Genomic DNA, 23,579 nt, shown 5'->3' on the forward strand with positions numbered 1-23,579 from the left:
GAGAGAGAGAGAGAAATAAAAAATACCCTTTTGGTGGGGAGAAGGCCAAGAGATTGTCAAACGTCCAGAGCGTTAACTTTCATTTATTTTATTTATTATTATTTATTTATTTTATTTTATTATATTATTATTATTTTTTTTTTTCTTGTGTTGTTCTAGCAATCCATCCTGGATTGGGGCTTCCCTGGGCCGGGATAGTTCTTCTCTTTTCTCCTTCCCTCTCTTCATCTTATACAAGTTTTTCTTTCCTCCCTGGGAAACTTTTTTTTTTTGGCTGATGCTGCATAAGCTCATACACTTGCTTTCTTGCATCACATGCCACTACTACTACTAGTAGTTCCCCAGGGAGGAGGGCGTGCAGTTAGTAGGAGAGATCTTGCCCTCCTGCTAGGAACGAGTACCTGGAGGCAGTCGTCCAGGTGATCGCTGCTTCCAGGTAGCCAGAATGCCCAAATACAACATCACAATACAGAACACACCCATAAGCTCACAAACAGTTTTTCTTTCCTGTCACTTTCTCCCGTGCGGGATGAAAATTTTTTCTCTCTCTCTCTTGCCTTCCTTTTCATCTGTCTTCATCCAACATGGGATATTCCTAAGCGGGATGATTTTTTTTCCACGACACACACTGGCCTTACCATGACAATGCGTAAAAACTGAACAGAGCAATGAGGCCAAGATGAACTTTTGTTCTAGGAGCCACCCATACAAAAACAAAAAATAAATAAAGAAAATAAATAATAATAATAAAAAAAAAAAAAAACAGCATTGCAGCTCTAAGTCAGCTTCATCCTAGGATGCCGAAACTGCAATTGTTTTAGAGAACAATATTTTGCATTTTTACTTTCTAACATTATTTTGCATTATAGCTCTGTTACAATATTTTGCTTCATTTCTTTACATTATTGCTGTAGCAAACGATATCGGTGTGCATGACGTTTCATCACAGATGCTGGAGTTCTAATTAGTCAGTTCATCCTAGGATGCGGAATTACTAATTAGTCCGATTTTGGTCTGGTGCTCATTTGATAAAAAATCCAGAATAATTCCTCTGGAAATATTAGCTAGTGAACTGCATTATAAATTTCAAACATCGCTGTATTGCTTATCCTTTGAGTGACCGCATATTTTCGCCTTGTACAATTGTTTTATTGTGGACACTTTCTTCCAGTCAGTAAAATCATTATTATACCTATAAAATAATTCATTATGTTGGGGGAAACCGTTTTTGCTCCTAATTGATGTAGCACTTTCGAATTTCGCAAAGTGGATTATTTGAACACAACATACATTAGAAGGTCGGTAAAAGAGTTGATAATTGATGGGCAGCATTCCGACAAACAAATTTTCTGTTTATATTACGTGATGACCACACGGTCAGAGATCCCGAAATAGAGAGAGAGAGAGAGAATACAAGAAACCGCACTGCATTTAGCAGTCACCGACTCATCTGCCAAAAACCACAGTAAAACAATAACAGTGATGGGGAGTAAGTCTATTTGTCAGCGGAGTTTATCTGTTTATTGCAGTTCAGAACAGCATTATGACCGTGGATAGTGAATTTATTCGGCTTCTGAGCTAAAACAGAATTTCTCCCTTTGCGATAACATCAAAGCGTAACAAGCAAATATCTTCTAACGATACTTTTTGAGCAGCCGTTAGTTGTAATCTGTTAGCTTTGTATTGTTACAAATATTGCAGTTATGTGAACAATACACATTTCAAGAAAGAAAGAAATTCAAAGCGGATGATTTTTTTTCCTTTCTTTTGATGCACCAGTTTCGAAGTTTATAACGCAGCTATAAATAGAAATATTTTCTCGAAATTTGGTTAGAAGATCAAACCCAGGAAACTGCTGTTCTGATATTGTTTACTAAAAACAATTACAATAAAGCAAACTTTTTTTTTTTTTTTTTTTTAATCAAATGCGCATTGCAGTGTTATCAGTTTTACACCAGTTTTTCCCGTTTCCACCAGATGAATTTCCTTGACCTTCTGTTCGTAGGACCAATACACGTTGAAGATAGGATATACGATCTGTTCACCTTCCATAAACTGTTATTGGTACTGTATGGCTTTATTGCTTCTTACGTCAAAAACAGTAGCTCCTGTTTGTCTTTTGTTTGTTTACACTTACCGTCTCGATGTAGCTGTACTGGCGACGTGATATATACTTCCCACATTTCGCTCGTATTCACGCGGAGTTGTTTATCAGAACTGCTCCTCTCCGTAAAAAGAAATTCGCGCGCTTTACACCAAGAAACGAATCAAGTGTCGGGTTTCATAAGCTCTAGGCTGGTTAGGGCGGGGGTAAAAAAATTTATTGAAAAGGTCTAAAAAAATTGCATACTTGATGTCACATTTTGTCATTTCTCTGAAATTCAATAGAAGGTTTTGAAAATTTAAGTGGGAAAATTCAAGAAAACAGTTCTGGCTCCAACTATAGCGAGTTTCAGCTCTGTAATTAGAGTAAAAATTATAGAATTAACTTGCTGAACCCAGTTGGGGCTGGTACGTACCCCAACGGATGGGGATACGGTTAAGGAAAATATGGGATAATTGCAATTATCATCAAGAATAATTCTAAACATGACTAGAACAAATTTGGAAATGCTTTGGGTAAAAAAAAAAAAAAAAAGACATCCTCTATCTTAAGTCTGATTCATTAAAGAAGGAGGATTGGGAGAGAGAGAGAGAGAGAGAGAGAGAGAGAGAGAGAGAGAGAGAGAGAGAGAGAGAGAGAGAGAGAGCCTTTTATAAGAATGGTATCATAAACACATTAAGGAACATAACATAAATGACATTATATATACAAAGTTTGTATAGTGACACAACAACAAAAAGGACCAGGGAATTAAGCAGTTCTTGACTTCCTGCTGTGGCAGATATAATGTACTTTTTTATTTGTTACTTACAGATTTCACTATCTACTAATGAACTCTATGGCCCTTTAGGTAAAGGAACTGTCTTTCCAGTTACCTGTAGGATCATTCAGCCTGTAGATACTCACTGTACTGCTGCTGTCATTATCAGAAACACTCACATTGTCACCTGAGTAAATCATTTATGTAATTCCTTTGCAGTGTGTGCCCCCAAGGTGATTGGCAATTTGGGCTGTATTCATATCATCTCTTTATAAGCTGTTTTATATTTAAAAGCCAGTTTGGTAAAAAGCTACAAACCTTTAGAAAATAATCTTATACTTGGAAATGCTTTAGATTCCCTGCAGATGCAGTTTCCTTTTAGCTACTGGTGCAAATGGTGAATCCCTCTGTGGCATAGTTCAATTACTGACAACAGCATTTCATTTGAAGACTGCATAGCCTCCAGATGACTGGTCATGATTAACAAACCAATCAGTTTTACAACCTTTAGCCAATATTCATGAAGAAAGCAAGATTAGTATAATTATACAGGTAACTTTCATATAACATGGTAGTTAGGTTCCTATAAAATGTCGTGTTGTGCGAAACTATGTTATACGGGATTAAGAAAAAGTACAAAAATGGGGATTATGTTTGAAAAGCTAACAAAAATACACTATTCCGTTAATAAAATATTAACAGAACTAACAAAAATACACCATTCTAGATTTAAAGAGAGCTCCATTCTAGAGCTCTCTTTAAAAAATCAGTAATCTGGTTTTGTTTGCTTTTGCTTGATAAATCTTTGTGAATTTCAATGTATGGAACTAAGCATTTTTGAAGCACTCTTTTGAACTTTGGGCTTCTTTCATTCAAGAATCTGCATTCAAAAAATAAGAATTTAAGAAAGAAATAAGAATTAGAATTTCCATCTGCACTATCATCCTCTGAATTGATTTGGTTTTACCACCGATGCCATTTCCACCAAATCCTCTTCACCAGCCTCTTTTTCTACCAGTAGTTCTTGAACATCTTCAGTAATCATATCTTTTTTTATTTTTTTAGGAGCATCGGTGACTAAGGCCATATTGCTCTGCATATATTGTCTATAAATTGCATGTGTCCCAAGGTCGATTTTCTGTTTTGATGGACGAAAAACCCGAGTTTCCGGCAGAAAAATCCATGCTTCCATCACCTGAGCCTGACTAATTCAGCCACGTTGTGAAAAAAGACCCATAAAAATTTCCTCCCTGTCATTGACGGGATTCGAACTCGAGGCTTTTCTACCCAATGGAGGGAGGTTCTTTTAACAGTGCTACCCATGAGGGCTTCAGTAGTCATATCATCAAAACCTTCCCCTCCTACCGACATAGCAAGTTCTACTATCGCACCGATTCCATTTTCTGCCGGTTCAACCATATTTCCTGAATGAACTGACTCTGACCATACATTTTATCACACGCATTTAACATTGACAGTTTTACTTCTAACTGATAAAGCTATGATTCTGATGCAGTTCACAATTTAGAAATGTTTACATGCTTCCCTTACTTCAATAGATTCGGAACCGATTTTTTCCAAAATCCATTGTAATAATTTTCTGATATAATGAGTTTTAAAGGTGGATATAATGCCTTGATCTAATGGCTGAATGAAAGAAGTTGTATTAACCTAGTACAACTGTGGTGGTAGAAACATAACTTCACTGTTTGGATGACTTAAATCTTTTGGATGGCCTGGCATGCTATCCAATAGTAATAAAACTTTGAAATCTAGATTTTTCCACAAGTTCAATAGCACAGAACATAACACGGGGATTTCCTGACAAAATAAAATACAGAGATTCCTCAATATATATATATATTTTTTCCTGACTAGCGAGTCAACCGTGGCAATTCAAAAAGAGTGGAAATGTTGAAAAATTACATCCAACATACAGTAATAGCAGAGTTTTCCCTGCACAAAAGCTCAAAAATACCCTATTATACGAGGTTTGCTGAAATTCTCTAACCGTGTTATATAAGTACCGCGTTGTGTGAGGATTGTCGCAATTTATCAATTGCATTAGAGGGAAACCGTGTTATACGGGGGTTGCCTGTAATTACTTTCTCTGTAGGCAATGTTACCTGTTAGACATTCTTGTTCTACTGGTGATTATAGAACAATTACTTTTAATTATTAACATATTCTAATGACAATTCTTCCTTGATTTGCACAGTTCTCCATCAGAACTGCTAAATGGGAAAAATTATATTGAATCCATCAATTTAGATTTTGCAGATCAAATCAGCACTATTAAAAATTTAAATTCCACAGATGTGGCTAACCATGTGCAAGAGGTGCTTTTAAAGGTTTGCAGGCATTCCACGAACAAGAAGAAAATGTGCCCTTGTGCAGTTTCTTGGTGAATGGAGGAACTGGACAAACATAATTCCAAAATTAAGGGCAAGGAAAGAGTTCCAAAGAAGGGAGATGGGTTGGCACACGATTGAAGTTAAAATAACATCTGCAAGAATGAATACACTCAATTAGTAAATAAGCAACAAGTTAGCTAATGTACACAGTGTATTACATTTCAGGTGCATTTGATTTTTTTCTTAAATTAAAGTTTTTTTTTTTTTCATTTTCTGTGAATAATAGAAATTAAAAGTAAATACAGTTATCTCCATATCAATTAATTATCAAAATAACTTTATAGAGCACTTAATAAAGCTCTATAGGTTTGTGTTCTCTAAACTTAGCCATTTAGTTTAATCCCACCTGTATGATATTTATTACTCCCCTCCCATATTATTGGCGCCTCCGTAGCCAGGTGGGCAGGAGCAGCAGTGCGTAGCACACGCTTCTTGATTAGACCGGGGTTCGAGCCCATGAGCCACCAAATACGGAGGATGCGGAAAGGTCAGAGAATGACCACCGCATATCCCGGAGCAATATGGCCTTAGTTACTAATGCTCCTAAAAACAAAATAACAAACCCATATTATTCTTTTTTTTTTTAAAGCCTCTTTTCTCTCTGTATTTATGTATCTCTTCACAAGCAGCATCACATTCACAAGTCATACATAACAACACCCAAAGTGTGCAAACTTTGAAGCTAACAATGCTACATTAAAACCACATTTAATTCACGAATTGCTTTTTCCATACAATTTATGGGGGGAGGGAAGTAAATGTTTCTCTTTTTGGCCAATTTTAATGAAATTTGGTTACGCAACAAATATTTTAAACAAGTCCAAATACAAATTTCATGAAAATCCATGCACTGGGAGTCCCTCTGTTGCATGTGGAAAGATGGATGGACATTGTGAAAACAATAGGCACTTTGCATATATACTATATTTCATTGATTCTAAGGTGTACATTTTTTCACATTTTAATGTCTTTGAAATTGGGGTGTATCTTATGGAAGATGGTATCTTACAGTTACTATCAAAAGAACGTTGTGGGAGGGGATAATCAATTAGGGAGATCACAAACCATGTGGGAGTGCCTGCATAAGCACACGCATATCTGTTCATCCTGTTGGCACTTCAGCTGAGTTATGTTCATTAATGCTAGTACATGTGTAACTAGAATTTGGGCCCCTAATAGTTGTTTAAAATGTCTTCAAAAAAAGATTTCGCTATGATGCTGCATTGAAACAAAAACTTATTGCATGTACAGAAAAGCATGGAAACAGATTAGTGGGGGGGTAAATTTGATATTAGTGAAGCAACTATTTGTCGTTGGAGAAATGATCACAACTCCATATTTTCTTGCAAAACAACAACCAAGTGCTTTATGGGACTTAAGAATGGAAGATACCCACAAATAGATGAAGCTGTATTACATTTTGTTACTGAGATAGGTACAAAAGGATTGCCTATTACATGCCAAACAGTGTAACTGGAGGCAGGAGAAATTGCCAAATCCCTTTGGAATAATTTCAAAGTAACGAGAGGATGGTGTAGCCGATTCATATGTCCTGTAGGACTATTGTTAAGGCATCAAACATTAATTTGTCAAAAACTTCCTGCTGCTTAAGTTCTAGGGAGACATAATTCAGATGAGGCGAAAACAAAACTATGACTTTAGTCAAATAGGAAATGCTGACAAAATCCCAGTATTCTTCAATATGCCTTGAATTATACTTTCGATGCTAAAGAAATCACTATCATTAGTACAGGTTACAAAAAACAGCATATCACTGTGATGCTATGCATAACTGCCGATGGCTGAAGGTTGCTTAAAAAATGAGATCTTCTCCAAAGATGTTATTGTGCATGGACAAAAAAATAGAAATGGATGACTGGGCTAAAAGTCATCTGGAATAGATGCCTGGGTGCTCTGTGTCATCTACCTAGTATGTTAGTTCTTGATGCTTTTCATGAACATTTATCTAAACAGTTAAAGATAGCCAAAAAGAGCAGTGACTTTGTTGCTATTCCTGGTGGCATGACCAGTCAGCTGCAACCCCCTCAACATTTCAATCATTAAACCATTTAAGGACTATTTGAGGAAGGAATGCGAGTCCTAGTTGTTGACTGAAACCTTCCATCGACCCCTAGTTAGATGAAGAATGTGCATCAAAACTTGTAGAATGGGTGTCAGTAGCTTGGAATAAAATCCTGTAGACAATAGTGAAGCACTCTTTTAAGAAACACTGCATCACCAATGCTTTAGATGGCACAGAATGATATTGTTTGGGATAATGTAGACTCTGGGTCAAAAAGTGATTCAGAAGAATCAGACTCTGAATGTGAAGAAATTTTAGACTGATACTACAAAAGCAAATGAAGTTTTATTTTTAGCATTTCATTTTTTCCTTGTTAGTGGTACTGAAAATAATGGTTCACCTTACAAACGATGGCATCTTAGAATTGATGAATATAGTATAAGTGAATGTGCCTAAAAAGAGGAGCCTTGGTGGCACCTAGTCCATGCTGCTGGAAACTTGAATCTTTGGTGAGTTAATGTTAGACAGAACCATAGTGGACTCAAGGTACCTCCCTGGAAGATTCCTCTTCTGATGGTGATTGGGCCTAGTTGTGATGTTCTCAGTGTTTGGGGTGACAACCTTTCGAATGAGTGGGAACATAAGGCTAGGGGAACAAGCCTAAACTCCAAGGGATGTGTTTGTAAACTATAGAAAAATACTTAGTCTTAACTGTGTCTACAGTAATGTCAGGAGTGTTGACAACAAAATGGGTTAATTTGAACTCCTGGTTAGGACAACTAATTCTGACATAATAAGACTAACTGAAATGTGGTCCCACCTGGAAATTGGGATGACAAGTTCCATTATGGTATGCATAATATGTTTAGGGAAGATAGAAGGGGTGGTGGGGGTCATGTTCTTATCAAAAGCAGCCTGAGCTTTAGAGTCAGCAAATGCTCTTTTGCTGACTCTAAAGCCCAGGCAAACCTCCACAAACTTCTTTTCATGTTTGAAGGGGTACGTAGATCTCAGTAGTTTGGGAACCACTGAACTAGATGATTATTTGCACCAACACGTTAGAGAAATTACTAGGGATAAGAATATTCTTGGTCTGATCACATTACAGGGCTTAAAGTGCAGGAACAAATGGCAGGTAGTGATCATGCAGTCATTAATTGGAAGATGAAGAAAGATATTGCAGTAGTTAAAAGTAAAGACACATTTTAATTTCAGAAAAGGGGAATGGCAGTTTAAGGTGCTACTACATGGCATCAATTAATTGGGAAAATTGCAGAGGGAGGGAGAATACATTAGAATCATGGAATAGCTTCAAAACAATAATCATGGAAGCCACAAATGCATATATACCATTGAGAAAATATAGCATGAGGAGGATGCTGAGATGGATGAATATGGAGCTGGCCAATGTAATAGAGCAGAAAAAGACAACATGGGAAAGTTACTGATCGATGAAAAGTGCTGAAGCATACAAAACTACAAGTTGATGTGTAACAATACCACAAATAAGGTTAAGGAGGCCAAGACTATATGAGAAAGCACTGGCTAAGAGGGAGAAAAGAATGGGAAAAAAGAGTTTTTCATGTGTGGGAACAACAAAGAAGAAAATGAATCAGATTGAACCCTTTAGCTCTGGGTGGGAGAAATCTCTGATGACTTAGCTGATGAATTGAATAGGCACTTTGCATTGGCCTTTACAGATGAAAGACCCTTTATGCTGAGGAGAGACTGTACGAATGAGCTTGAGCTATATGAAATTGGCTCAACTTCGCTCACTTTGTGATTTCAAAATTACAAATGACTGTTTATTGGAAAAACTTTTGAGCCTAAAGGCAAATAAGGCTCTGGGAGTTAACGGCATATACCCAGTAATTTTTGAGGCAGGTGGCCAAAGAGTGTATTAAACCAGTGAGATTAATTATGAGGGCATCTATAGACTTGAAGAGATTCCTTTGGATTGGAGAAGTGCCAATGTATCACCAATACATAAAGTTGGATCTAAGAACGAAGTCCATAAATACAGACTGGTGGTAGGAAAAATCTTAGAAGCAATGATTTAGAGTAAATTCAGGGACATTTTGATGGAAATGTCATTCTGTAGGACACAACATGGTTTTGTTAAGGGAAAATCATATTTAAATAACCTGGTAGGCTATTTTGACACAATTACTCATGAGCTAGATGTAGGGAATAATTTCGGCATAGTTTATTTGAATTTTAGCAAGGCATTTGACTCAGTCCCTCATGAGAGTTTACTGCATAAGGTGGAACATGGGATTAATGAAAAAATTCTAAGATGGATTTTTAGGGTGGCTGCAGGGCAGAAGGCAGAGGGTTGTGATTGATAGATATTCTTCAGATTGATGTAAGATTCTTCAGATCAGTGGGGTACCTTATGATCTGGGTGAATGTGAACTCCTCTGCTATATGCCTGTTTGTGCGCTGTGAACTTTTTGTACTAGTAGTTGTGGATTGGTTCTTGGACCACTGTGTTTTCTGATTTTTAAACATCATTGAAGGGATAAAAGGCATGATATCAAAATTTGCAGAGGGTGTAAAGATTGGAAGAGTTGTTATGATCAGTGTCAAGCAGCACTCCTTTGGGAATACTTCAACACTTCAAGAATGGTCAGAAAAGTGGCAGCAAGCAAAATGCAAGGTCTTATTACACTTGGGAAATAGCAATCCAAAAATAAATTATACACTTGGCAGGGTTGAATTAAAAACAATAGAGGAGAAAGGGGCCTGAAAGTTATGATATGGGTAAATATTAAGTTTTCTAAGCAGCGTATACAGGCGGCCAGGAAAGCTCATGGTGTCCTATTAATGGTTTTTTGAATACAGGTAGGACTCAATTTATGCCTGCTTAACTATGGCCTAAATTTTAAATAATTAAACAAAAAAACGGAGTATAAAATGCGACTCATGGATCAAGGAGCAATATCCACCTTCTAGGCTTATTACTTACCTGCAGCACTCAAGGGAATTTCTGAGGCTATTCAAGTGTCCGATAATGTCACGTTAAGTCATACGACATCGTGACTAAATCATATGACATCGTGAAAGGGATCTCCAACATTTCACCAGCATGGAGTGAAGTGTCAAAATCATGTATGAATGGTGTCTGGCATAAGCTTTGGCCTGACTGCATTCCGGATTTGCAAGAGCAGGACACTACCCTTGCGTCAATAACAGAGATAGCAAAGGAAATAGGACTAGATGATGTAGAAGTTGGTGACATAAATGAGCTCCTTGAGAATCATGGTGAAGAGCTTTCAATGGAAGATTTAGAACAGTTAGCTGAACAACTGTCCAAAGAAGACAGAGGAAAGTGAAGCTGACTCTGCAATGCCAGTTAGGACACCAACAGTGAAATCAATGCAAGAAGCTATTGCTCTTATTAATAAGGGATGTGAGATCTTCTGTAGCAACGACCCCAACTGGGAGCAGAGCTCAACCATTAAGAGAGGAATAGAGACAGTTCTGCAGCCATACTATAACTTATTATCAGAAAAGAAGAAAACCAAATAGGTATCTATTCTATCATTTTTAAAGCAGTAAATTTTCTTTCTTTTTCTTAAACATTATACAATTTTCAAGTATTTTGTGTTGATTACTGAAAATCTTGAAACGGAACCTAATGTATTTGTTTATGTTCCCATTATATTTTTGCTTCCATTTACACCGAAAATCTTAGGAACCTAACCCTGGCGTAAACCAAGCCCCACCTGTATTATCCTGTAGAGATAAGAGGTAATAATCCCACCATATAAGGCAATTGTAAGCCTGTGTTTTGAATAATGTGTTCAAGTACGAAGACCTCACATTTGAGGGGGGGGGGATTTTTTTTTTTTTTTTTTTGAACTTCTTGAAAGGGTCCAAAGATGGTCAATTCATGTGGTTGATTGGCAATGGGTAACCATACAGGGAAAGACTTCAATTGTGTTGGCTATAGAGTTTGGCAACCAGGCAACTTAGCCGGGGTGGGAAGGACCTGATTGAAGTGCATTAGGCTCATATGAAAGCAGAATTTTCACTGTTATAAAGAATTTTGGAACTAGGGCCATGAATTCAAATTATAGGGAAAGAGGTTTAGACTAGATTGTAGGAAGTTTTTGCTTGGCCAGCAAGTTTTTTACTGCTGGAACAAATTGCCCCTACAGGTAGTTGAGGCTGACAATTTGAAGAAATTCAAAGGTCAACTGGATGGTTACCTACATGAGAAGGGAAGCGCAACATTATTTGTATTTTATCCACTTTTTTTTTTTTTTTTTTTTTTTTTTTTTGGCTAGTGTGAGAGCCTGTGGCTTCTTTGAACTGTATGACTAATACTGATACCTTGGGTCCACACACTTTTAAATCTCTGACCTCAACAGTGTACTGTTTCACATGACAACATGTATTACGCGGAGATGGGGGAAACCCCTATTGCTGTTAGACACACTACACACTCTACACTATAGTGATACCTTGATGGGAGTTGTCCACTCTGCCATAGTTGCTTCTAGGAAGTGTCAGTATTGGGTCGATTTTGTAAATCTTCACTGTCGCTATTAGCCAGCTATGGGGTATGGAGTCAAAGGTCTTGCAGAAGTTGGTGTAGGCCGTGTACAGGTTGTGGTGCTTCTTATAAGCTTATTCCATAACTGCTGTATCAATGGTGATTTGTTCATTGCATTCTTTGCTCATCAGTTTACATCCCTTCTGCTGCTCAGCCATGATGTTCTGATATTTTCTTGGTTATTCAGTTGATCAGGATCTTGTACATAGTTGAGCGACAGGTGATTGGTCTGTACTGGTTTGTGGTGTCTTTGTTCTGAACCTTCAGGTAGGCAATTCCTTGAGTCAGAGACTGTCAGGATGCCTTATCTGGCTGAACTCTTCTGCTATGTGCCTGTGTGTATGCACAGCTGAACTGCTTGTATCAGAAGTTGTGGATATTATCTATCCATAGGGTTTGCCACTTGTTGGATTTGCTGATTGCCTGGTGTGCTTCTTCTTCCTTAATCTCCCATTCTGTCATCTCTTTTATGTCCTTGGTTTTCTTCCATTCCAGGTGTCTCTAGGAAGACGGCCAATATGGCTAACTTCGTTGCCCCACAGCTTGTCGCATAGCTCCTTGAATGGCCTCTGGTCAGTTGATCCGTTGCCCTTCTTCTCTTGTCTGATGTTTTTGTAAATGGCTCTCTGGTTTTCATGAAATATCGGTTGTCTGTTTTCCTTAGGGCACTATACCTATATCAGCGGAGTCTCTTTCTGAGTGGAAGGAGGTTCTGCTTCAGTGTGTCCAGGTATTTTTTGATCCTCTGATTATACACTGAGCTATCCAATTATGACCACCCTTAAGAAAAGTGAATGCGACCCGTTGACTGCGTGAGGTACGAGAATGCGCAGTTAGTTGACCTATGTAGCATAGATAAGGTATCAATGGTTCAGTAGGTAGTAAAATTCCCTCCAGTGGTAGGGTAAATAACCTGGCAGTAGCATCCTGTCCCATAGCAGGGCCAGTGGAAAAATACTTAATACTGATGATTCATTAGTTTTGAGTTAGTGGTTGATTCTCTTTGTACCTTCCTAAAAGTGTCTTTAGTCTTGTATATGCTGCTTTTTTTTAATCCGTTTATATTGTTTTTTGCTTCTTGAAAGCTCAGTGCCTGAGAGGCTATCCAATATAGTTTATGTTACTCCATTGTATCCAGCCAAGTATCGTTTGTCATGTAGCAAAACACCTTTCTATCATAATGGCTTGTTTTTCACTATCCAGAAGCTTCTCAAAGTTCACACCACTAACCTATGTGAGAATTATCACAAAAAATAAGACAAATTCTGGTAGAGTTTGTGGCGGCAAACAGTAACTCAACTAACCCCCAGTGTATTTGTTAGTTAGTTAGTTATTTGGGTTTTTAGGAGCATTAGCAACTAAGGCCATATTGCTCCGGGATATGCGGTGGTCATTCCCTGACCTTTCCGCATCCTCCGTATTTGGTGGTGATGGGCTCGAACCTCGGTCTAATCAAGAAGCGTGTGCTACGCACTGCTGCTCCTTCCCACCTGGCTACGGGGGCGCCCAGTGTATTTGCATTTGCATTCCAGGAAGTGTTACAAGTATTCTGTGTTACTAGAAAAAGCCCACTACATCATTTAGGTAGTGTGCATCGCGGCAGTAAAATTGATGCTTCAAAGGAGTGTGTGTGGGGGCATAGATCATCACATTTTTAAATTCTATTTTGGTAGAGATTGACTTAGTTGGATGAGTTGTGTTATGTATGATATCAATGTATAGTGTGATAATACTGTACACTGGTCAGCTTTTCATAAGAAATATAAAAAGTTCATGATGATAAAAAATGAGCACATGAAGTGATGTATTGTGATCACTTCATGTGCTCATTTTTCTATTTTAACCATGCAGAATCTTCATATATGTGGTTGTCAAAAGAACATTAGAAAAATGAATATGAATGATTTTTGTGTTACTATTTCATGTTTATAATATTTGTCACATACACAGGCAAAATTAACAGAAATTTATTTATTTTTTCCCCACTTAATAAGGTAATTTTAGTGTTTTGTATATATTGACTTAATTTGTTGAGTTAGAGTAATATTGAAGTTTTTTGCAGTTAATGCCTTCACAAACTTAAATTTGGCAGTGTTTAGACTATAAAGCATTTAGCATTTAGGGCTGAAGCCTCAAGCTATGGAAAAGTCTAGACTATGTATAAGTATAGTGCAAAAGCATCAATAATGCATAGCCAAATCTGAATTAACAGAATGTTAGCAAAACGGCATCGTTTTAAGTTATATCTCATATTGTGAATACCTTCACAACGAGTTGCCATGATATTGCACTACTTCGAATAAGTAACGCTTCACCTGAGGAGAAGACTAATACCTGAGAATAAGTAACAATTAGTCTTCTCCTCAGGTGAAGCATTACTTATTCGAAGTAGTGCAATATCACGGCAACTCATTGTGAAGGTATTCACAATATGAGATATAACTTAAAATGATGCCATTTTGCTAACATTCTGTTAATTCAGATTTGGCTATGTTATTATTGATGCTTTTGCACTATACTTATACATTTGGCAGTGATTAAATGTCTTATGTTTCTATTTTATGTTATCAACACTTTTTTCTGAAAATTTAAGTAAAACTAATGGGTATTTTTAGTGAAGGAAAAAAAAAAAAAAGAAAAGGAAAACATTTGCAAAATTTTATGTTATTATTAAAAATGTGTAAAACTGAAATTAATGGGCATTGCAATCTACTGGTACTAGGTCAAGTATTAGTATACTAAAAGCACAATTGAAAAAAAAAAAAAAAAATAAATAAATACTCCCCCCACCTCCAAATATTAAAGTTAAAATCTGAGCTTATCAAGGGATGGGATATCATTCATGTTATGAAAAGAGGGTGATACCACTGCTGGATTAATGGTTATACATAAGTGCTGTCAGTGAGGGTGCAGTCGTACTTTTCTTCCATGCCATTCTCCAGAGTACATTGTGTGCTTACACCCCCCCCCTACAACTAGCAAGTTCCCCAAAATCTTAATGCCTTCTCAGTGGCATTAGCAGAAAAGCTTATCCCCTTTGTTTAATTGAATAGTCTTTGCAGAATAAATTCTATCAGTTAAGGCTAGCCATGCAAAAAAAAAAATTTCCCCCATAAGCCGTACACAGTGCCTAGAGTTAATCCACAAAGCTTTCATCATGAAATCCCTCCTGTTATTTTTGGGCAGAATTGCAGAGGAAGATTTTGTCCTGTGTTGTAACACTTTTTCACAATGACCTTATATTTCATGATCAGATCATTAGTTTGTTTTTAAGCTTGAAATTATTAGTCCCTACATGTTTGTGAGGACTGATAATTCCATGCACCTGCTAGAACCTTATGAGCTGATAAATTGTTTATAACATCATTATATTGTGCCCGAAGAACACCACACCAATCATTAAAGGGAAAAATACAAAGTGTGGCTATAAAGTTCCCGGACTGGTACAATAAAAAGAACACAAAGTGAAGGAGCTCAAAAATGGTTTTATTTTTATTCAAAGTAATCTCCGCCTGATTAAATGCTTATACACCATTCTAAAAAGTTTTTGAAAAGAGTCAGCAAAGGCTTCCAAAGAGATTATGTTCAGTTTGGCAGTTATATTTTTCTTTGTCTTCGACATCCTGAAATCTCTTTCCTTTGAGGGCAGTTTTCACCATGGGAAAGAGGAAGACGTCTACTGGTGTTAGATCCAGAGAGTATCTGGATGGTCTCCATAATGCCATGTTTCATCAGAAATGTCTTCACAGTAAGTGCAGAATGGGCATGGGCGTTGTCAAGTAATATGAACCAGCTGCCTTTCTCTTAAAAATGCAGCCTCACCCACGAAATGTGTCTCAGTAGTCTTTGAAGCACCTGTACGTAGAATGGCATTGACTCTCCCCTTCAGATACAAATTCCTTGTTCTATAAACTATAAACAAAATTTTTGGGCCTTTGGGATGATTTCGAAAATAGCTCACTAAGGGAACATCTGAGCCAGCTTGAAGATTATCAACGATAGTCCTTGAGCCTACTACAAGGTCTCTTGCCCATGAACACTAGGCTCCCCTGGCCTGTCCCACAGGAACACCCATCTCCCTCACCTGAGTCATCGCTACTACCTGAAACAGAAATAGTTGTCTAAAGACAGCGCCTATAGCGCCATGCTAAAATCTACGAAACAGAACTCTGAGATTGCAGACATGAATGGAGCACAGCAATGCCAGATGCCTGGACCTGCACTGATGCAAGCATCCCCACGCCAACGGCATTCCAGAAACAGCAAGACCACCTTGATTGGCATGAGAGTAGTTAATACTAGCCTCAGAATATGAAATTGCCGAGTGACCAGCAATTCCCATGCGAATATTTTCATTAGCATGCTGGATCCGTTGACAAAAGTTGAACGAATAGAGGCACTATTGAAGGAACTAGGCATACGCGGTAAGCCTTTCAAAATCAATACTAAGCATCCCTCTTATGACTCCTTCAGGATTCAGATTGATAGGCCCAATTACCAACAATACCTCAATGCCGAATACTGGCCCAGAGGTCGTTGGTGATGCCATACTATGGGAGACTAAAGGCTAAGAAATCATCAAGCCCGAACCCCATTCCACAACAATGCATAACTATGCCAACATAGCTACCTGTCCTCTCTAGTGGAGTCTCCCAAATTATATCTGAGAGTGGGTGCAATTCGTGGATGTCTAGTGTGGAATGATGAGCGAACATCAGACTGGTTACATTCCAGTTAGAATATCCAGCTATAGGGCACATCGAATGCGACATCAGTCCTTGGACAAGATTTTAGATCATTATATGAAAAGCAGATACTGTTCGGAGAGTAATCTCATTATATTACAACCTTCTGTGGAGGTAAATATCCAATGTTTCCTACAAAACATCAGGAGTGTCAAAAACAAACTAGATAGCCTATTTGATTTGCTTTCCTGTGCAGAGTACAACTTCGTCATTCTGATTGAAACTTGGCTCAGAGATGAAATGGAAATTGCTACCTTCACACGCTGGCTGATAATAGAATTGGGAGACTAGGTGGCGGCGTAGCAATCTGTCAAAGGAGTTCACTTCCCCTAATTAAGGCATTTACTTATCCAGGAGGTGATGCAGTTCGTGGAATCTACCAAATTGCTGGTTTGTTGATCTCTGTGGGTGCCGTTTATTTTCCTCCACCGGTTTCTGTGGATTGTGTCCTTAATCTGACAACATGGCTGTCATCCACAATCAAACATCGGCAAAAGCTCATCATCCTTGGAGACTTTAACCTTTCACTGCCAGCCACAGAGAAGCTCCTAGATACACTGTCATTGAACGTGTCAGAAATGGGCATTGGTCTTATTCATGTTTCTCCCTCACATGGCGATGCCATCCTGCAGCACGTCTTCTCAAACTTTTCAGTAAAGGAAACCCTGACCACAACTGAGAATTTCCTCCCATCAGATCACGATCCATTCTCTGCTATGATATTACTGCAGGCACCTAAGGATGAACGTACACAAGTACAAACCCTGTCAGGAGAATATACAATCCAAAATACATCAACATTGTAAAAGTTACTACCCTTTTCCAACTTTACCCATGGAACATACTGGCTGAGCTTAACATCAATGAGGCTGCCTACTGGCTTTCGAGATGGATGGAATTCATTGCAAGGTTTGCAACGTCCAAAACATGCATCCTTAGTCCCCACTCAAAGCTATTGTGGAATGACCTCCTGACTAAGGTGTAGTCGACCGGGCTAGCCGAGTGGGTAAAGTACCTGCCCGGCAACCCAAAGGTCGCGGGTTCGATTCCCGCCTCGGGCTTGGATCAAAGTACTGCAAAAACCTTGGGAGGTGCAATATGGCCACAGAAGCTGATGCGCCAACAACTACCAAATCAAAAAAAAAAAAAAAAAAATCTGACTAAGGCCTTTAGGGAAAAACAGGCAGCCCATGCCTTCTACAAGAAGTTGCCTTCCCAAGACTCATATGCCAAATTTTCCAAAGCAAGGATGGATTTCCAGAAGAGTAAACAATCAGCTATTGACAATTTCATGAACAGCCGGCAATGAACACTGGGGAAAACAAGTGTGGTCCACAAGCCATACTTGCACCCCTCTATCTTTAGATGTCCAGGAATGGTGTGAGCATGTGCTGCGTTTTAAGCGAGATCACTGTGTATCCGAAGCATATTCTTGGAATGAAGCACTTAACGTTTCTTCACCTACTAGTAATATAGAAATTTTCAAAGAACAGCTAATAAAAATAAATTCACTACCTGACAAGTCCACCACAGGGATTGATGCAATACCTCTTTTTAGTCTAAAATTGCTTCTTATTTCATCAGCAAAGAGCTCACTCAACTCTACAACAAAGTATTCAAATATGCACAGGTGCCTTCAAGCTGGTTGTCGTACAGAGTTGTGGCAGTTCAGAAGAAGCCGCATGCGAAAATACCGGCTGACTTCAGACCAATATCAATTGCCTCTCCCTTCCTGAAGTGCATTATAATGTGCCACTCGCAATCTTTGCGCATAGGCCCAAACATACCCGTTATGCCATGCCTAATAGATAGGCCCAAACATACCCGTTATGCCATGCCTAATAGATAGGCCCAAACATACCCGTTATGCCATGCCTAATAGATCTACTGTAACCTGCCTATGGTCCTTATCATCGAAAATACTTCACGCCAGGAATGACAACAAAGATCTTCACCTCATTTTTCTGGACATGAAATCTGCTTTCAGCTCAGTCCAAATCATGCCCCCTCTTGCCGTACTTGAAAGATTCTACAGGATATCTGGAAATATGCTCGAGATCATCAATAATCTGCTATCTAGGAGAATGTTCACTTCACAGGCAGTGGCATTACAGTCTGTAAAAGCATCGAAGTAGGGATCCCACAAGGTGGTTCTCTCTCAGCCTTGTTATTTGCAGCAATATTCATTCCACTAATGCAGGGGTCGGCAACCTTTTTGAGTGAAGAGCCGTTTTTGATCTAATTAAAAAAAAAAAAAAGAGAGAGAATCCAAAGAGCCACGCTTAAGTTCAAATGGGGGGGGGTTAAGAAATGGAATAGAGTGGGAAGGTGTTTCATTAAAAAAATATATATATTTTTTAATTTTTTTTATTTTTATTTTTTATTTTTTTGTTGTTGGCGCATCGGCTTCTGTGGCCATAATGCACCTCTCAAAGTTTTTGCATTTTACTCTGATCCAAGCCTAAGGTGGGATTCAAACCCGCGACCTATAGGTTGCCAAGCAGGCACTTTACCCACCTGGCTAGCCCGGTCGGCATATTATTTATTAATAATATTTCTAATTAATGTGATTTTTGCTGCTGAACTTCTTGAGCGAGTCTCTCAACATCAGGGAAGTATGCCGTAATTTTCATCTTTAAGCATGCTGAGAGACTCGCACTGTTCAGACGTTTTCTTGATTTATTTTTAATATAGTTCATGTTCGAAAATATTTGCCTGCAGAAATTCGTCGAAAACCAAAAACTGAGAGAAGTCCAAACACAAATATTTTCAAATTTATATACGTGTCTGGTAAGCATCGAACACAATTCGGTCTTGCTTTTTGAACTCATCTATCGGCATCCATTTATGTAGAATTGTAAGAGCAGTGCTTTGCCTCTCCAAATCCCCAATTTTAGTTTTAAGGCATTTTAGTCTTGCACTCCACATGTCCTTGATTTTTGAGTCTCCATTTCAAACTTTAACTCTAACTCCATTTCAAACTTTGCTTCATGTGGGCTAAAAGTTAGAGCTGCATGTGGCTCGCGAGCCACAGGTTGCCAACCCTTGCACTAATGGATCAAATTCCAGCATTCCTATTGTATGCTGATGATATTGTATACTACTTGCCATACAAACACTGTGTTGGTGACTCACAAGAAAGACAAACTTCCTCTGAATCTGTAAACCTAAATATATTCTGTAAGTATGCAAATTTTTTTTGCCTGTCATTTAATCCAGGGAAGTCAACTATCTCATCTTTACTCCAAGTCGGATGACTTCTGCTGATACTGCATCTTCTCTACATCCGGAATTGGCAGGAAATGTTCTGACTCCCACAGACAGTGTAAAATTCCTAGGAGTAATCCTTGATGCCAACCTCACCTATAAAAAACAAATACAAGTTCAGTATTCCAAAGTCCTGAGAGTCTTCTGGGGAATGAAAATAGATCTGTGCAAAATGCACAATAAGGAAATAATCAGGAAATACCTTGCAATTTACTTCTGTAGTGTGCTCTCCTATGCAGTGGAAGTTTGGTCGGCAACACCACCGACCAGTCCAGGAAACTACGAGGCCTCGAATTCTGGTTGCTGAAGTGGGCCAACTTGTGGTCGCACCAGATCTACACAACATCTAAATCTGCACTCTGCTCCAACCTGCAATACATGCCCACAGTCCACAGATCCCATGTGCTAAAAATAAAGGGTATTCCTTCATCTGTGCTCAGCTAAGCATGATCGTATCAACATCTGGAACATGGTTGGTTGGCATTTGCCAGGCAGACATCTCCGCAGTAACCCCCCTCCTTGTGCTCAAGGCTCCAGAGGTTACAGAATTTCGAGACACTTCCCAAACGTGATCTGGATGCTCTCAATTGCTCGACATCGACTATAGACAAGGCATATCGCGATGGCATCTTGGCTTATCTTTCTGTTTGTAAAGGACAGTTATGTAAGTCCGGTCTTAGTTAGCTGATGTCATTTCATGTTCTGCTCAACTGTGGCCCTTTTTCGTTTTAATTAATATTTCATTATTACATTTTGATTATTGTTTTTTGTTTTTTATTTATTTATATATTATTATTATTATTTTTTTTTCTAATAAAAAAATCACTTGTATAAACAACATATTGTGAGATTCCTCTTGCTTTCTGTGTAAGGAATCACTATTGCATACAATTTATGTTAATAAAGAATCTTATTATTTATTTTAAGTTTACTGCATGCTCTGATGCTTTGTCTTATGGGTCATACTGAAACACCCAACACTCATCTCCAGTTACAATACAATTGAATAAATTAGAATTGTTTTGATGAGTCTTTGGATGAAGTTTTTGCATGATGATGCTCTTTGTTGACTCTGCTCATCCGCGAGGCACAAATCTTGCACAGACCTCCCTTTTTCTTAAATCTTCATGCAGAATTTGACATATCATCTGCTTATTCATATCCAACTCATCAGCCATCATTCTCAGGGTCAAATGATGATCTCTTGTTACAATTTCCTGAACTTTTGCAAATCTTTCCTCAAAACATCAGTCAAGAGGTTGATTGATGTTTGATGTCCACTTCTTGGGTCATTGTGAATATCCATATCATTTTTGTCTTTGAACTGTTTATACTGTCAGATACACTGGTATGACTTAATATTTCATTACCATAAACAGTTTTTAATATTTTATACATTTCTGTTGCAGATTTTCCTGGTTTAAAGCCAATTTTGATATTCGTTAGTTGCTATATTACAAAATCATGATACAGTATGTTAGCACTACTAAGGAAATTGGTTGTTACTTACAACCTGTCAGCTTACTAGACATTCTCTGTACCACCATCTGCTCGAGGAAATTTAAACTACAACATACCACTTCCATTTATTTTCAAAATCATCGAACAGGACTGCAACAGCACCACTTCAGAAACTTTATTTCCACACCTTATATGTTGTTCATAATGAGTACGGACAATCATATGTGGGGTTTCTTCAGTCCAGGCATGAAATTTTCAAAAGATGAGGATTATACATACATTACAAAGTGAATGTCCAAAGTTTCTGTTTCTGCATGTATCCATATCTTGTATACATGTACATTCTTGCACACGTGTACAAGAATTGTTGATACAAGATATGGATACAACTGCTATTCGTGTAATGTTCTTCATCTGTTTGTAGACGAAACCTTTATGTGACCTGAAAGCTTTCTGGTACTTTTGATAGGAGATACTTGTAAAGTATTTGCTCTTCAACATTTGCATTTCATCAACATCTTGCAGTACTAGCATTTACTCTTATTGGTTTTAGTGCAACTGCTTCTATATGTTGTCTCTCTGCAGCAGAAAATGTTTTACAAGAAGCATCACTTTCCTCCTCCTCTGAGGAAGTAGGGGAGGGATGCCTCTTGGTGAAAACAAATTTGTTTTCATCACGTTAGAAAACCTTTTGGAGTATCTGCAGATATTACCTATGGAATTCAAAGTGAGTTCAAATTTAACTCTGCAGAAATAAGCAGATTTGTAATGGCTCCTTTATTATCACTTTAAAAATGTGCCATTCTGTAAATACTGAGGCATTTGTCATGGAATACCCGAGACAGAAGTAATTGACACTTTAGTACGTATGTGCCACCCTGGTTGCAACTGGGTAATTTGTATCATTCGTGTAGTGGAACAGCGCTTTATATTTTTGTCAGTGTTGGTGCATATGTTTTTCACCATTTAAAGTGATATCTTTAAATGGTATATTTTTATGACACAAATTAATATTGAATGTCTTGTAAATAAAGCCATTTGAAACATGTTTATAGGAACTACTTTTTTTTTTTAAGCTGTAGAGTATGCTCCTGCATTTGTTCCATACAATTTTGAAACACCAACAACTTTATGTACTTTTTCTATATATACAGTTAATCCCAGACTTATGTAAATTTTTCTGGTAAAATCATAAAGATACTTTCTGTATAATTTTTAAGTGAGGTTGTATAAGGAACAATAAGTATTAAGTTTTTATTTTCATTCCCATACAAACTATGTTGGATAATAACCTGTGGCATAACTAGAATCTAGGTAAATAACTAGAGTTAACATTTCATTTCCTACTTCACTTCAGAGAAACCCCCACAATATTCAAACCACGTGGACTGTGCCCCATCAGCTATTTCTTTGGAGAATTACACTCTAGCCCTTTGTCTCTACATCCTTTCCTTCCTTTCTTTCTGGACTGTAGAGTCAGTTTAGTTTTGTTTGAGAGCAAAGTGGGAGCTTTTTTTTTGCATTTTGTATGTAATATTTGTTACACATGTTGGATTATTGTGGCAAATAACCATGTGAAGTTCTTTACAGAAAATTTCATTCTGACCATTATCATAATGCCACCTAAGAGAATAAGTGAAAGCAGTACAACTTCACTGCTGTTCCCAGATTGTTATGGTATATAACTATTTTTCTTCATTTTCTGAGGATATTATTGCGGTTTTTGTAATTACAGGGATATACTATTATTTTGTAATTTGTATTTTGATATTTTGTAATTGCAGAGACATAGTAGCAATAATTTATTAGTCATTCCCAAGTTACGTAAAACTCGACTTATGTAAAGAGTCCTGGAATGCATCTCTTATATATGTCGGGAACAGACTGTATTCATATATTTATCTTAGCTCAAAACCTATAATTTTTATCACAGAATTTGATGGCACATTATGCCCTAAGCTGTTGGTGCATAATAGCCCATAGAAAATCAAACATTCAGACCAATCCATAGAATATGACTAAGAATCCATAATTATTAGCATCATTCTCATTCTCTAATCAAGTTAGAATTTAACATAATTTTAATTATATCCTTATAATTATATTGGAAATACCATCTGAAACATTTTGCACAATTCATTCCTGAATTTATTTTTTCTTGGTCTTATAATGAAAACATTTTAGAGATAATTTTTTATGATATAGAGTTCAAATTTTACAGAAAACAATTTAAATAGCTGGACT

General features: G+C 37.6%; 1 protein-coding gene across 1 annotated transcript in view; it reads left to right on the top strand.

Annotated features, from left to right (window-relative positions):
* Nucleotides 1–23,579, top strand: part of LOC150076390 (forkhead box protein K1-like) — a 228,315-nt gene that overhangs the window by 175,622 nt on the left and 29,114 nt on the right. The gene's annotated exons all lie outside the window — the stretch shown is intronic.

This window comes from Mastigoproctus giganteus, chromosome 13 (genome assembly GCF_048544385.1).
Source record: "Mastigoproctus giganteus isolate SK-2022 chromosome 13, ASM4854438v1, whole genome shotgun sequence".
NCBI lineage: Eukaryota > Metazoa > Arthropoda > Arachnida > Uropygi > Thelyphonidae > Mastigoproctus > Mastigoproctus giganteus.